Below are 14,155 nucleotides of genomic sequence, written 5' to 3' on the forward strand. Positions count from 1 at the left end.
CTCCCTCTCTCCCATCCTCTTCCTTCTCTTCCGTCCTCTACCGCTGTGTCTATCCATGGCTCTCTACCTTCCTTCTCTCCTTCTCTCCCATCCTCTCTCCTCTTCCTTCCTCAGCTGCTGTCTCTATCCATGGCTCAATCCCTCCCTTCTCTCCCTCTCTTCCTCCTCTTCCTTCCTTCCTCCAGCCACTGATCACCACGTCCATTACAGCAAGTCTAGTGTTTTATGAGTGTTTTATAATGGTTGGCAGGGGAGTGTAGGTGCAGGTGTGTGTATAAGTGTCATGTAGAGTTGAAATAGTAAAGGACGATCTGAAATATTTGAGTGAAGGTTTTTGAAGCGTACTAATTCCTTTTCTCCCTCCCTTCAACTCTTTTTCCTTCCTTCATTTCTTTCTTTCTTTCTTTCTTCCTTTCTTCTTTTCTTTCTTCCTCTCCCTCTCGCTCTTATTCCTTTCCTCCCTCCCTTCCTTTCACCTTTTCTCCTTCCTTCTTTCCTTCCTTTTCTTTCTGTCATTCTTACTGTCTTCTTTCCTTCCATCCCAACCTTTCTTTCTCCCTCTCCCTCTCGCTTCCTCCCTCCCTTCCTTCACCTTTACCTGTTACCTGTACCCTCAATACAATAGATACGTACAGGTGTATTACAACGTTCAGTATACGAAAAACACATACGGAAAGGGTTTAACTCCACTTATGACGGAACTCCACCATTACATAAACATAGTAATGGAGTTTGGTATCATCTCTTCACACTGAAATCGAGTCCGGATCCTCTTTATTACTTCAAACTCAACAGGTACGAATATTTAATTAATACAGACGCATGCTCGTGAAAAAAAAAAGTTAATGTGGTTGGTAATTAGAGAAGCAAACTAACACTATTACCAACAATTTCACACGAGTATGTATCCGGTCAATCCCAACTCAATTAATGTATGAATCATGTCAATCCCAAACACAATTAATGTATCCCAAACCCATTATATGTATTCCAAACCCACTGAATGTATTCCAAGCCCACTGAATGTATCCCAAACCCAATTAATATATTCCAAACCCACTGAATGTATCCCTAACGCAATGAATGTATCCCAAACCCACTATGTGTATCCCAAACCCACTTTATGTATCCCAAACCCACTATATGTATCCCAAACCCACTATATGTATCCCAAACCCACTATATGTATCCCAAACCCACTATATGTATCCCAAACCCAATTAATGCATCCCAAACCCAATTAATGTATCCCAAACCCACGATATGTATTCCAAACCCAATTCATGTGTCCCAAACCAATTATATGTATTCCAAATCCAGCTCATGTGTCCCAAACCAATTATATGTATTCCAACCCTAATAAATACCTCCTCTTTACCTCCACGCAAAAGCAAAATAAAGCAAAGTGTTAGAAAATGAAGAAAAAAAAGTAACAATTTTATTCAACACTAAACAAAAAATAAATACGAACGAGTGGCGGCTTTCCCTTCCCATGCCGCCACTTATATCGGGTCCTGCTACAGCCGACCCGCGCCATCACTTCTGTTATAACGACGCGCAACAACGATCCATTATTATAATCGTAAACAACCATGAAAAAGGGACGCATTTAGCAATTATGCGACCCCCCAAAAAAACAAAGGGATTCCCCGCCGCCGTAAATAAAGCATCCAATCACACAAAACGCGCGCCGAGTTTTGTCACGTGGGAATAAAACAATTTTGCGACGCTGGACCGAAAAAAGGATGGAAAAAGTCTATTGAACACACTGAAGCGGCCGGAGGTTTGAGGAAAATGGCTGATTCTACATAAGCCGGAGAGGTAGTAAAGAAATGGAACATGTTAAAAAGTGTATATCACGAACGAAAAAAAAAAAAAAAAAAAACACGGAAAGTAAGAGAAAAAGAGGATCTGTGGACAAACTGAGCCGCCGGAGGTTAGACGGAAATGGATGATTCTACATAAGCCGGTAAGGAAAACAAAATAAATGGTAGACTACATTTTAAAAAGTATATATCATCAATGGAAGCAAAAATAAACAACACACGCGGGTGAGGTGAGAGGGAAATATATCTATGGACAAACTGAGCCCAAGGAGGTTAGACGAAAATGAATGACTACAGAAGCCGGTAAGGTAGTAAAGAAATTCTACATACTAAAAAAAAAGTATCATTAATGGAAGCAAACAAACTACACACGCGGAAAGAGAGAGAAAAAAAGTATCTATGAACGAACTGAGCCAATGGGAGGTTAGACGCAAATGGACGATATTACATAAGCCGGTAAATCCTTCCATAAGTAATAAAGAAACGGGATATTATGGAAAAAAAAAATATGTATCGATGGAGGCAAAAATCTATGAATAAACTGAGCCCGCGGAGGTTAGGCGAAAATGGATGAGTCTATACAATGTCACACACGGTCAGTCACGCCAAGGGTAATATGTATGTTTTAAAAAGTTATATCATCAATGGTAGCAAAAATTAGTGAACAAACTGGACGTGGGGAAAGTTAACCCAGTAGCTGCGGGGATCATGTTTCTTAAAGGCCCTCTAAGCGAATTAATGAGAAAAAAATCATCACTCACGCCAACCATTAGTATATTATATGTATTAATGCATTTGTGATCAGTTTATGTATCCTCTATTTTTGGGGTTTATGTCAAGGCAAGAATCTGGCCCGACGCTGGTATACTGTAAAGCCACATATTTGGCCCGTCGCTGCTACCGGGTTAAGGAAGAGGAGAGAATTTTACAAAACCCGGTAAGTTATTCTACAATTAAGAAGAAAAAAAGTGTTAATTCTTTAATACTGGAATGCTGTTTAATACCGGCGAAAACTAGATATATATTGCTCAACTTTAAAAACAGGTGCCAGAAGTGTATGTGAAGGTGTCTTCTTTAAAGTATCGAGCCAATTGAAATGAGTGAAATCGGGTAAGTTCCTCTTTTTTTCGATCAATAGACAGGCTAAGGGCAAGAAAATATAAAAGAAAAACTGGAAAAAGGTACACGAAAGCCGAATATGTATTACTCGACAGGGGTGTAGAAAATGTATTACTCAACAGGAGTAGAATATGTATTACTCGACAGGGGTGTAGAATATGTATTACTCGACAGGGTGTAGAATATGTATTACTCGACAGGGGTGTAGAATATGTATTACTCGACAGGGGTGTAGAATATGTATTACTCGACAGGGGTGTAGAATATGTATTACTCAGCAGGGTGTAGAATATGTATTACTCAGCAGGGTGTAGGATATGTATTACTCAGCAGGGTGTAGAATATGTATTACTCAGCAGGGTGTAGAATATTTGTGAAGAAAAAAATACATGGTACGAACAATTGTTGCCCTCTACACAAACACGGCTTTAAAACTCCCCCATTATCGACTACAGTGATCGATAAAAGTTAACACATAAGTAAACAAATACAAGAACCATTACTCTACATAAACAAAAATCTCCCGCCGCGTATAAATCACAAAACAAGTACGAGGAAAGAGGAAAGAAAAAGCGTAGATTCTCCCGCTGACTTGCTACATAAAAGTGCCTAACTAACTGCGTATCTTCTCCCAAACTATTTTCAGCTAATCGTTAAGAGGAAACCAGGGAAGAATATTTAAAAACCCTCCCTTCCCCCTGCTACTTAATTAATGCTGAACGGTGAAGAGGGCGGCGTTGGCTGTAGTAGTAGTAGTAGTAGTAGAAGTAGTAATAATAGTAGTAGTAGTAGAAACAGTAGACCGAAGTATCGTTCTGATATAACCCTTTACAAAATACCACACGCTCATTCTAGTTCATTCTCATTCTTATTGTTATTGTTGTTAATCTAGCAATAAAATAAGAACAAGCAAGACAAGAACAAAAAAAAAGAACGAGAACCACAATCTAATCCACTAACGCAACAAGAAACCACAAAAACACAAACAGGCAAACAACTCACGAAGAACAGAAACAAGAACACCAACACAAAGACGCAGACTCAGACGAAAAAAGAAGCAGCAGGGAAAGAGATGGGCCTGTATCTTCCCCCTGAGCTACGTCGCAGGGAATGATGGGCGAGCGGGAAGCCGGGAAGGGCGGGAGCGAGAGAGAGAGAGAGCAGGAAGGGGCGGGTGGGAAGGAGTGGAGGGCGGAAGAGTGGCGGGTGGCGGCCTTGAAAACTGAATGAGGTCACTCGATCATCTCTGTAACTCCAGCTTCCCCGCTTCTTCAGCCCCGGGCGAGTGTCGGGCCGCCACCTCCGAGGACCGTGGAGGGAGCTGGCGGCGCAGGGTGTGAGATGGTAAGGGGAGGCAGGAGGGAGAATGGGAATAGGTTAGGGTGAATGAGGGGATGAAGTAGAAGGAGAGGGAATGTAGGATGAGGAAGGGAATAGTTAAGTAGGAGAAAGAGGGGAGGAAAAAGAGGAAAATGTTAAGGAAATGCCGCAGGGAGAATGGGAAAAGGTTAGGTTGAGTGAGGGAAGGAGGAAGATGGAAGGGGATGATAGGAGGGAGGAAGGGAATAGTTAAGTGGAAGAGGGTTAAGGGACAGGAAGGATATGGTAGGGAAACGCTGGATATATGAGGGAAAAAAAGGAATAGGTTAAGGTGACGAAGGGGAGGAGAAAGGAAAAGAAACACAAGAGGGAGAAAAGGGAATAATAAATGTGAAAAGTTAAAGGAAGATAGAAAGGAGAGGTAGATGGAAAATAAGAAGAAATGGAAAAGAAGAGGAAAGGAGAAAGGGAAGGAAGGAGATGGAATGGAAACTCAGGAAGAAAATAAATAAAATGTAGATGGAAAGGTAGGAAGGGAAATATGAAGTGGTTTTGTGAAAGTGGAAGGAAAAAAAAGAAAGAGATGGAGAAGAGGAAAGGTAGAAGGGACAAATGGAATGTTTAAATGGAAAAAAAGGAGTAAAATGAAAGGAAGAAAAAAACACATACAAAAACGAGAAAGGTAATGATTTAAAGGAAAAGGAAGGAGACAAGAAAAAAAAGGAGATTTAGTAGAAGAGGAAGGAAAGGAACGGAAGAAAAAGATGATGGAGAGGAAAAGTAGGAGGCTGAAGAGGAAATAGTCAAGTTGAAGATGAAGGAAAAAAGGAAAAAAAAAAGGCTAGGATGACCGATAATGCTGACAGGAGAAGATTCGTCGAGAGAGATGAAAATAAAAGAAAAGAATAGAAGGTGAGAATGACAGAAATAGACAGGGAGAAAGAGGGAAGAAAGAGTGGAGAAAATGGTGGATTGCTGAATAGGCGAAGAAGGGAGATGGAGAGAGAAGGTGAAAAGGAGAAATAGATAAGGAGGGACAAAAGTGGAGAGGAGATAGTCGAGAATGATGGAAATTGAAAGTGATAAAGAGGGAATGGAAGAGGGAGGAAATAAATGGTGAATTGAAAGGGTGAAGAATGGAGATGGAGGAAGAGGGTAAAAAAGAGAAATAGAAAAGAGGGACAAACGTAGATACAGAGATAGAGATAAGAGATGAAGGAGAAGGAAGAAATAAAAAGTAGACAGAAAAATTGCTCTCTCTCTCTCTCTCTCTCTCTCTCTCTCTCTCTCTCTCTCTCTCTCTCTCCAATAACATTAAATCTCACACAAGACATTCAAGTGTACGTTGTGTTTTTTATGGGTGGGGAGAAAGTGGGGAAGGAGGAGGGAGGGGAGAGAAGGGAGGGAGAGAAGAGGGGCGTAGAGATGGATGGATAGTGGAAGGAGGGTAGAGGAGGAGGAGGAAGAGGAGGGAAGAAAGCTGACTGGCCATTCTCTCTCTTAACAAGGTGAAGGAAACATGAGGAAGGTGACGAGAGAGAGAGAGAGAGAGAGAGAGATAGAGAGAGAGAGAGAGAGAGAGAGAGAGAGAGAGAGAGTCTTTAGCGATGGAGTGAAGGCAGAACGCGTTGGGATAGGCTAAAAAAAAAAGAGAATTTGCAAGAAAGATCTCTCTCTCTCTCTCTCTCTCTCTCTCTCTCTCTCTCTCTCTCTCTCTCAACATGACCCAAATTCTAGGGTATTTACCAGCACTCAGCAAACATAGGAAGATAAGGAGGAGGAAGAGTAGGCCTTGGTTGGAGGAGGAGGAGGAGGAGGAGGAGGAAAATGTTGTGGAGTGGAAGTAGGAGGATGAGGAGGAGGAAGTACGAGAAGTAGGATATTAAAAACCGAAGACATAAAGGAAGAAAAGGAAAAGGAATGAAAAAGTAGAAGAAGAAGAAGAAGAAGAAGAAGACGACGACGAAGAAGATGAAAAAGAAGATGAAAAAGAAGATGAAAAAGAAGAAAAAGAAACAAGAAGAAAAAGAAACAAGAAGAAAAAGAAGAAAAAGAACAAACAGAAGCAAAAAAGAAAACAAAGAATAAAAAGAATAAAAAGAAGACAAGGAAACCGAAGACTAAGAAAGAGGAAGAAAAAGAAGAAAAGAAAAAGCATATGAAGCAGAAAAAGGAAAAAAATAGGAAAGTGAAGACGGAGATGAAGAAGAAGAAAATGAAGAAGAAGAAGGAGAAGAAGAAGAAAACAGATAAAAGAAACCAACAAAATATTTCCAGGCAAACAAAAAACAACAAATAACTCAATATTCAGGAAGTATCGAGAGAGAGAGAGAGAGAGAGAGAGAGAGAGAGAGAGAGAGAGAGAGAGAGAGAGAGAGACCGACCATCCAGCTTCGACTTGTTTATGGAAGTATATAAAAAGCTCCTCCTCTCTTTTAATTCTCTCTCTCTCTCTCTCTCTCTCTCTCTCTCTTACGTAACTTTCGAAATATGGGAAAGAAGGAGAAAGAAAATAAGGAGAAAAAAAGAGGAAAGGGTAATGGAAGAGTGAAGAAGGAGGAGGAGGAGGAGAAGGAGGGGCCTGAAGAGACTGAAGGGTTCGAGGAGGAAGGGTTGAGAGGAGGAGGAGGAGGGGGAGGAGGAGGAGGAAGAGGAGGGAAAACAGGGTTGGAGAAAAAAGATTCGGAGGATATGGACTTGATAGATATGGAAAATAAAGAGGAGGAGGAGGAGGAGGTGGAGGAGGAAGAGGAGGAGGAGGAGGAGAAGGAGGAGGAGGTAGAGGTAGAGGAAGCGGAGGAAAGAGGACAAAACAAACAAAAAAAAAAGAATATGAAGAAAAAGAAAAGGAAGAAAAGAGAAAAAAAGCAAGAGGAAAAACGAGAAGAGAAAATCGAAACCAAAATACGTGGGAAGAGAAAAAGACAAGGAGGTGAAAGAGGAGGAGGAAGATGAAGAAGGAGAAGGAGGAGGAGGAGGAAGACAAGTGGAAAGCCAAGGAGAGAGGAAAGGAGGAGGGAGGAAAGGAGAGGGAGGGGGGGAGGAGGGAGGAAGGGCGGGCCACATTCCTCCTTCCCTCCGTTGTCTAATTGGCGTTATCGGTAATCAATGAACTAATTACAGGAAGCGATGTGGGTTGCCTTCTCCTCAAAACCCATGACGTCATTTGAGCCTCCGTCTGAACAGTAATGACCCCCCCCCCCTCTCACCCCACACTGACCAAAACATCATTCTATTTTTTTTTTTTTCCTGTTCTTTCACCTGTATTTTTTCCCCCACCTGTCTTTTCTGGATCGATTTTACCTTGCCTCGGAAATTGACCTCTCCTGTCTCTCTTTCATTAACAAAATACGATTATACTTTCCCCTTTCTTCCTCCACCTGTCATTTCTTCCACCTGCCATTTCTTCCACCTGCCATTTCTTCCACCTGTCATTTCTTCCACCTGCCATTTCTTCCACCTGCCATTTCTTCCACCTGCCATTTCTTCCACCTGCCATTTCTTCCACCTGCCATTTCTTAAACCTGCCATTTCTTCCACCTGCCATTTCTTCCACCTGTCATTTCTTCCACCTGCCATTTCTTCCACCTGTCATTTCTTCCACCTGTCATTTCTTCCACCTGTCATTTCTTCCACCTGTCATTTCTTCCACCTGCCATTTCTTCCACCTGTCATTTCTTCCACCTGTCATTTCTTCCACCTGCCATTTCTTCCACCTGTCATTTCTTCCACCTGCCATTTCTTCCACCTGCCATTTCTTCCACCTGCCATTTCTTCCACCTGCCATTTCTTCCACCTGCCATTTCTTCCACCTGCCATTTCTTCCACCTGCCATTTCTTCCACCTGCCATTTCTTCCACCTGCCATTTCTTCCACCTGCCATTTCTTCCACCTGCCATTTCTTCCACCTGCCATTTCTTCCACCTGCCATTTCTTCCATCATTTCTTCCACCTGTCATTTCTTCCACCTGCCATTTCTTCCACCTGCCATTTCTTCCACCTGCCATTTCTTCCACCTGCCATTTCTTCCACCTGCCATTTCTTCCACCTGCCATTTCTTCCACCTGCCATTTCTTCCACCTGTCATTTCTTCCACCTGTCATTTCTTCCACCTGCCATTTCTTCCACCTGCCATTTCTTAAACCTGCCATTTCTTCCACCTGCCATTTCTTCCACCAGCCATTTCTTAAACCTGCCATTTCTTCCACCTGTCATTTCTTCCACCTGCCATTTCTTCCACCTGCCATTTCTTCCACCTGCCATTTCTTCCACCTGTCATTTCTTCCACCTGCCATTTCTTCCACCTGCCATTTCTTCCACCTGTTATTTCTTCCACCTGTCATTTCTTCCACCTGCCATTTCTTCCACCTGCCATTTCTTCCACCTGTTATTTCTTCCACCTGTCTTTTCTTGATTCTTCTTACCTGGCGCCTAAAACTAACCTCTACTTTCTCTCTCCTCAATTAACAAAACACAATGTTCCTTTCTTCTTTCCCCTTTCTTCTTTTGTTTTTTCTTTTACTGATTTCAACTTTCCCTTAACATCTCTCACCACTAACTACACACTCACTACCTCTAATATCTCTAACTACCATAACACTAGTATATCTTTTCTCCCTCCCTATTTCACCACCTCTACCACCTGTTTGTTTTTAATTAATTTTACCTTTCCCTTGAGACTCATTGCCTATTACACCGACCTCAATTCTTTCTTATTTACTACAGCGCACTAACCTTTCTCTCTATCTACTCTCTTCTCTCTCCCCTTTCTTCGTTTCCTACCTGTCTCTTCTTCATTGATCTTTCTTTTTTGCTACCCACCTACATTGATACCTCTCTATCACAATACCATTTTTGTTTTCCTTCTCTACACTCCCTGTCTTCACCTTTTCCCTTTCAACCTCTCTATTTCTTTATTTATCTTTCATTGACCTGATAACTCACCCTCCCTTACAAATCCTAACCATAAGTGAATTCAGCCTAAACTTAACTTCATCACCTCCAACCCCTTTCCTAAATCAACAACAAAGCAGGGAACCGATTATTTTCTTGGTCAGCAACCGTTGTTTTATCTCATTCCCACACCTCGCCTCAAGACATGTACACCACCGTCACAACTTGTCCCCACCTCGTCACACAACCTGTATCCACCACGTCACTCTGGCTCACCACCTTCTAGAGTGTATATACGCAGCCCCCTCCCCACCCCCCCACCCCCCCCACCACTCCACACTCCCCTACTTCATATCCACTCCATTCATCACCATCATATCACGGTTCATTCCACACTTCCACCGCCGCCACTTCCTCCACCACCACCACCACCACGCCAATAGTGACAAATTCTTTTAAAATCAATGTAAACCTTGGAATGCATTATCGAAAAAAAATTGAGTATATATATGATAGATTTGTTTTGACGTAAATGTGTTTACTTACCACTACATACCTACTACTACTACTAATACTACTATCACTACAACCACCACCACTATTACTCCTACCTGACCTACTACTACTACTACCCCCAATTCTACTTCGAAACATTACTACTACTACTACTACTACTACGACTACTGCTTCAATTCCTTCTGCAAGTCCTACCCTTCCTGTCACAACCTAGATAAGCGACTCTCCCTCCCTCTCTCCGGCGCCCTCCTGCTAGTTCTGCTTCTGCTGCTGCTGCAATGGAAACACGAGCACAAAAGATGACAAATTAAGGCCGGAGCCATTGAGAACAACGAAGGTTCAGTCATTTATAATTTCACGGGACAGATTCTCGACCTTACGACGCGAAAACAAAAGCGACTCGGCGAAAGAATAGCGACGAGAGCAAAAAAGAGGCGAAAAAAGAATATTAACACAAGCAACAGACCGTGAAAGAAGAAAATAAAAGACTCGAGGATAAAATGACTGTCAAGACTTAAGAAAGAGATTGAGAGGAAACAAAGGGAGTGCAAGGGGTTCAGAATGCCATAAATGGGACGTGGATTATCCTGACCCAGTTTCGTCATAACAAGAAGGGAATGGTAAGAAGAGAACTTGAGAAAGAGATTTAGGGGAAACAAAGGGAGTGGAGGGGGTTCAGGATGCAATACAGGGACGTAGATTATCATGACCCAATTTCCCTATTACAAGAAGGGAATGGGAAGAAGGGAATTATGGTGAACTATAAGACTTAAGAAAGAGATTTAGAGGGAACGAAGGGAATGGAATGGGTCTGGGATGCAGTAAATGGGACGTGGATTATCATGACCCAATTTCCCTATTACCACACGGGAATGGGGAGAAGAAAATTGTTAGGCCTATACGACTTTTGAGATTTATAGAACACAAAAAGAATGTAATAAATGGTAAATACGTAGCTTATCGGGGCCCCATTTCCCAATTACGACGAAGGAATGGGAGGAAAGGAAATGTGGTGAGCTGGAAGACCCGTGTGGAGCAAAAAATGGAAGGGAATGAGTAAGAGAAATGGTAAAAAAAAGGACCGTGAGTGCTCATGACCCAATTTCCTTATTACTACAAGGAAATGGGAGGGAGGGAAATGTGGTGCGCTAGAAGACCCGCGTGGAACAGAAATGGAAGGGAATACAGAGGAATGGGAAAACGAGAGGCGAGTGGTATGGGCAGGCGTGGGCGAGAATAAATATAGTGATAATAGAAGTATTGGTAAACACTAGATTCAATACGGAAAATAAAATAAGTAAATAAAATAAGTAAATAAATAGAAAAAGTGAAGATATATTTTTTTTAATGCAACAGGTAATGAAAATGAATTGAAAACATATAAATTCACCAGTAAGAAAAAAAAAAAAGCAATAAACTGAAGATATTTTTGAAAACACACTTAAATTCACTAAAAGTAAAAAGTAAAAGATTAACAAAGTAAACACACAAGAAAAAAAAAGCAATACGCTGAAGATATTTTTAATGCAAACAAAACAACAAAAAAAGAAATAAAAACAAATTCACCGATAAGAAAAAAAAGAGAGGAAAACTAAAAAGGGAAAACAAAAACAAACGTGAAGTCACTTATAAGAAAAAAAAAAGGAAATAAAAACAAATTCACTGATAAGAAAAAAAAGAGAAAGAGGAAAACTAAAAAAGGGGAAACAAAAACAAACGTGGTCACTTATAAGAAAAAAAAAAAGAGCAACACGATGACGAACGACCGAAAAAAGACGATAAAAACACCCGCATCGGCACCTAGAAATTCGCTGAAAATAAAAATTCGAATCCAAAACTTGAATCGGTTATGAAGTTGCCGGATACCTCTATTGGCAGGGAGGGAGGGAGGGAGGGAAGGATGGAGGGAAGATAAGGAAAATGAGAGAACGGAAGAGGGAAAAGAAGGAAAGGAGGGATGGAGAAAAGAACAGGAAGGAAAAAGGAGAGAAGAGGAAGGGAAAGAAGGGAAGGGATGGAGATAGGAAAGTTGGGAGAGTAAGGAAGGAAGGAAGGAGGGTAGGAGGATAGGCAAAGGGAAGGGGAAGAGGGAGGAAAGGAGGGAAGGAATGGAGATAGGAAAGTTGGGAGAAGGGAAAGGGAAGGAAAGAAGGGAAGGGGAAGAGGGAGGAAAGGAGGTAAAAAGAAAGAAAAGTAAAGGAAGGGAAATAAGGAAAGGAGTGAAGAAAAGGACTGAAAGGAAGAAGGAAGGAAAAGAGAAAGGAGGAAGTAAAGGAGGAAGGAAATGGAGCAAAAGAAAGGAGCGAGAGAAGAGAATGGAGGAAGGGAAATAAGGAACAGGTGGAGGTATGGAGGAAAGAAATGGAGGAAATGAAAAGAGTAAGAGGAGAAAAGGAAGAGAAATGAAAGAATGTAAGGAGGGAGAGAGAAAGAGAGAAAGAAAGAAGGTAAGAAGGAAGAACGGAGAGAAAAAGATTGATAAACGAGAGAGAGAGAGAGAGAGAGAGAGAGAGAGAGAGAGAGAGAGAGAGAGAGAGAGAGAGAGAGAGAGAGTTTACGAGTGGGGGAAACAAAAAAAGAAATAATTACAAGATGGAGTTTATGCCATCCTCACAATGCAAGAAAACTCGGCCAATACTCTCAAGGCAGATGGAGAAAGCCTTCCTCCTCCTCCTCTTCTTTCTTCCCTTCCTCCTCCTTCCACCTTCTCCTTTTTACTCCTCTCCTATTTCATCCCCGAATTCCACCTCTTTTCTTACCCACCTCCTCCTCCTCCTCCTCCTCTTCCTCCTCCTCTTCTTCCTCCTCTTTCTCCTCTGGCTCTTACTCTTCCACTACATATATTTTCTCTTTCAGTTTCTCTTCAGCTTCGTTTTCTATAAGCAAATTTCTGTTCTGTTGCTCCTTCAGACGGGAGGGGGAGGAGGAGGAGATACGGGAAGAAAAGAAAGAGGATGGGTTGGAAGGCTGGAAGAGGAGAGAGAAGAGGGGAGGAGGAGGAGATACGGGAAGAAAAGAAAGAGGATGGGTTGGAAGGCTGGTAGAGGAGAGAGAAGAGGGGTGGAGGTGGAGGAGGAGGAGGAGGAGGAGGAGAAGCTAACCGATAACCTGTCTTCCATGAATAAATTATAAAACAAAAAAGGAAAAAAAAAAGATTTACTTAAAGAGAAAGAAACCAGATGCGTTGGCCTCAACAACAACACTGACTACTACTAATATTACTACTACTACTACTACTACTACTACTACCACCACCACTATTACAAAGAATCAGTTACGTAACCTTAAATAACAGAAATCGCACAAAAAACTGAAGAAATGAGACAGGAATAATGTTTCAATACATCAATAACAACAACGACAACAACAGACACAAACAACATACATACAGACAACAACAACAACAACAACAACAACAACAGCATGAACTCTATATCAAACTTTCCTTCCTTTCCTTCCTCGCTGAACCCAAGAGCCCAACATGACGACCGCCGCCCAAGAAGAAGAAAAAAAAAAAAAAAACGCGAACGCAGAAACACACACACAAAGGCTTCAGCGAGACGAGGCTTCGAAGCAAGGTTCACGGCGATTCACGAAGCGAGCGAGCCACCACCAGAAGCTCAACCACCACCACCACCACCGGCAAACACACACACACACACACACACACACACACACACACACACACAGCACTTCGTCTTCTCGAACTCAATGAACCACTTCGAGACGGCCGGTTCATTGTGGTGGTCGAGCGGAGGAGGAGGAGGAGGTGGAGGAGGTGGTGGTGGTGGTGGAGGAACTTCTGGAGGTGGAGATACGAGAACGAGAACGAGTACGAGGTGGAGAGGAAAGGGGGGAGGAGGGAGGAAAGGGAGGTAGGATCATCGGGGGGGGAGGAGGAGGAGGAGGGGGGGGGAGCGAAAGCCGACGGGCCGACTCTCGAACTCAACTCCCGGCGTTCGTATCCCGGGGTGCGCAGGGGCTGAAGGGGCTGTCCGGGGGGCGCGGGGGGGTGCGTGGTGGCCCCTGGTGTGCGTTGCGAGGTCACGGCAGCGGTAGGGGGGGCGGGGGGGTCGGCGCTCACCAGAACCCTCACATGGGGGGCTGTCGGGTGGGCAGCGGTGGGCGGCCAGCCAACACGACAGAACACCAGCAACTGAGTCTGCCAGCATCGTGGGGCGCCGGTGTGTGTCCCGCTGCCCCGCCCCGCCCCGCCCCGCCCCGCCCCACCAGCCCGCCAGCCAGTCAGTCCCAACCCGCCCGGCATCCTCCTTCCTTCAGTCCAACTCCTGCGGCGGCTCCGGTATCCTTCAGAACCCGCGGCCGTATCCTACCGGGGGAGCGTTTAGCGTCCCCTACCTGTTGTGTGTGTGTGTGTGTGTGTGTGTGTGTGTGTGTGTGTGTGTAATGAGGCTAAGGAGGATAAGGGCAGCTCAAAGGAGGAGGACGACGACGATAAGAACTGAAGAGAAGAAAAGGAG

At 43.2% G+C, this 14,155-nt stretch overlaps 1 protein-coding gene across 3 annotated transcripts in view; it reads right to left on the reverse strand.

The window, feature by feature from the left end:
• The window catches only part of LOC127008620 (solute carrier family 4 member 11-like), a 168,990-nt gene extending 155,153 nt beyond the window's left edge, over positions 1-13,837 (reverse strand). Inside the window, exon 1 of one of the 3 annotated variants that reach the window (XM_050880860.1) lies at positions 13,759-13,837. The gene's annotated coding sequence lies outside the window, so the exon portion shown is untranslated. The remainder of the gene's footprint in view (positions 1-13,758) is intronic. The other 2 variants (XM_050880858.1, XM_050880859.1) reach the window with 2 other exon arrangements.
• Positions 13,838-14,155: the final 318 nt, after the last annotated feature.

Source organism: Eriocheir sinensis, chromosome 38 (assembly GCF_024679095.1).
Source record: "Eriocheir sinensis breed Jianghai 21 chromosome 38, ASM2467909v1, whole genome shotgun sequence".
Classification (NCBI taxonomy): Eukaryota; Metazoa; Arthropoda; class Malacostraca; order Decapoda; family Varunidae; genus Eriocheir; species Eriocheir sinensis.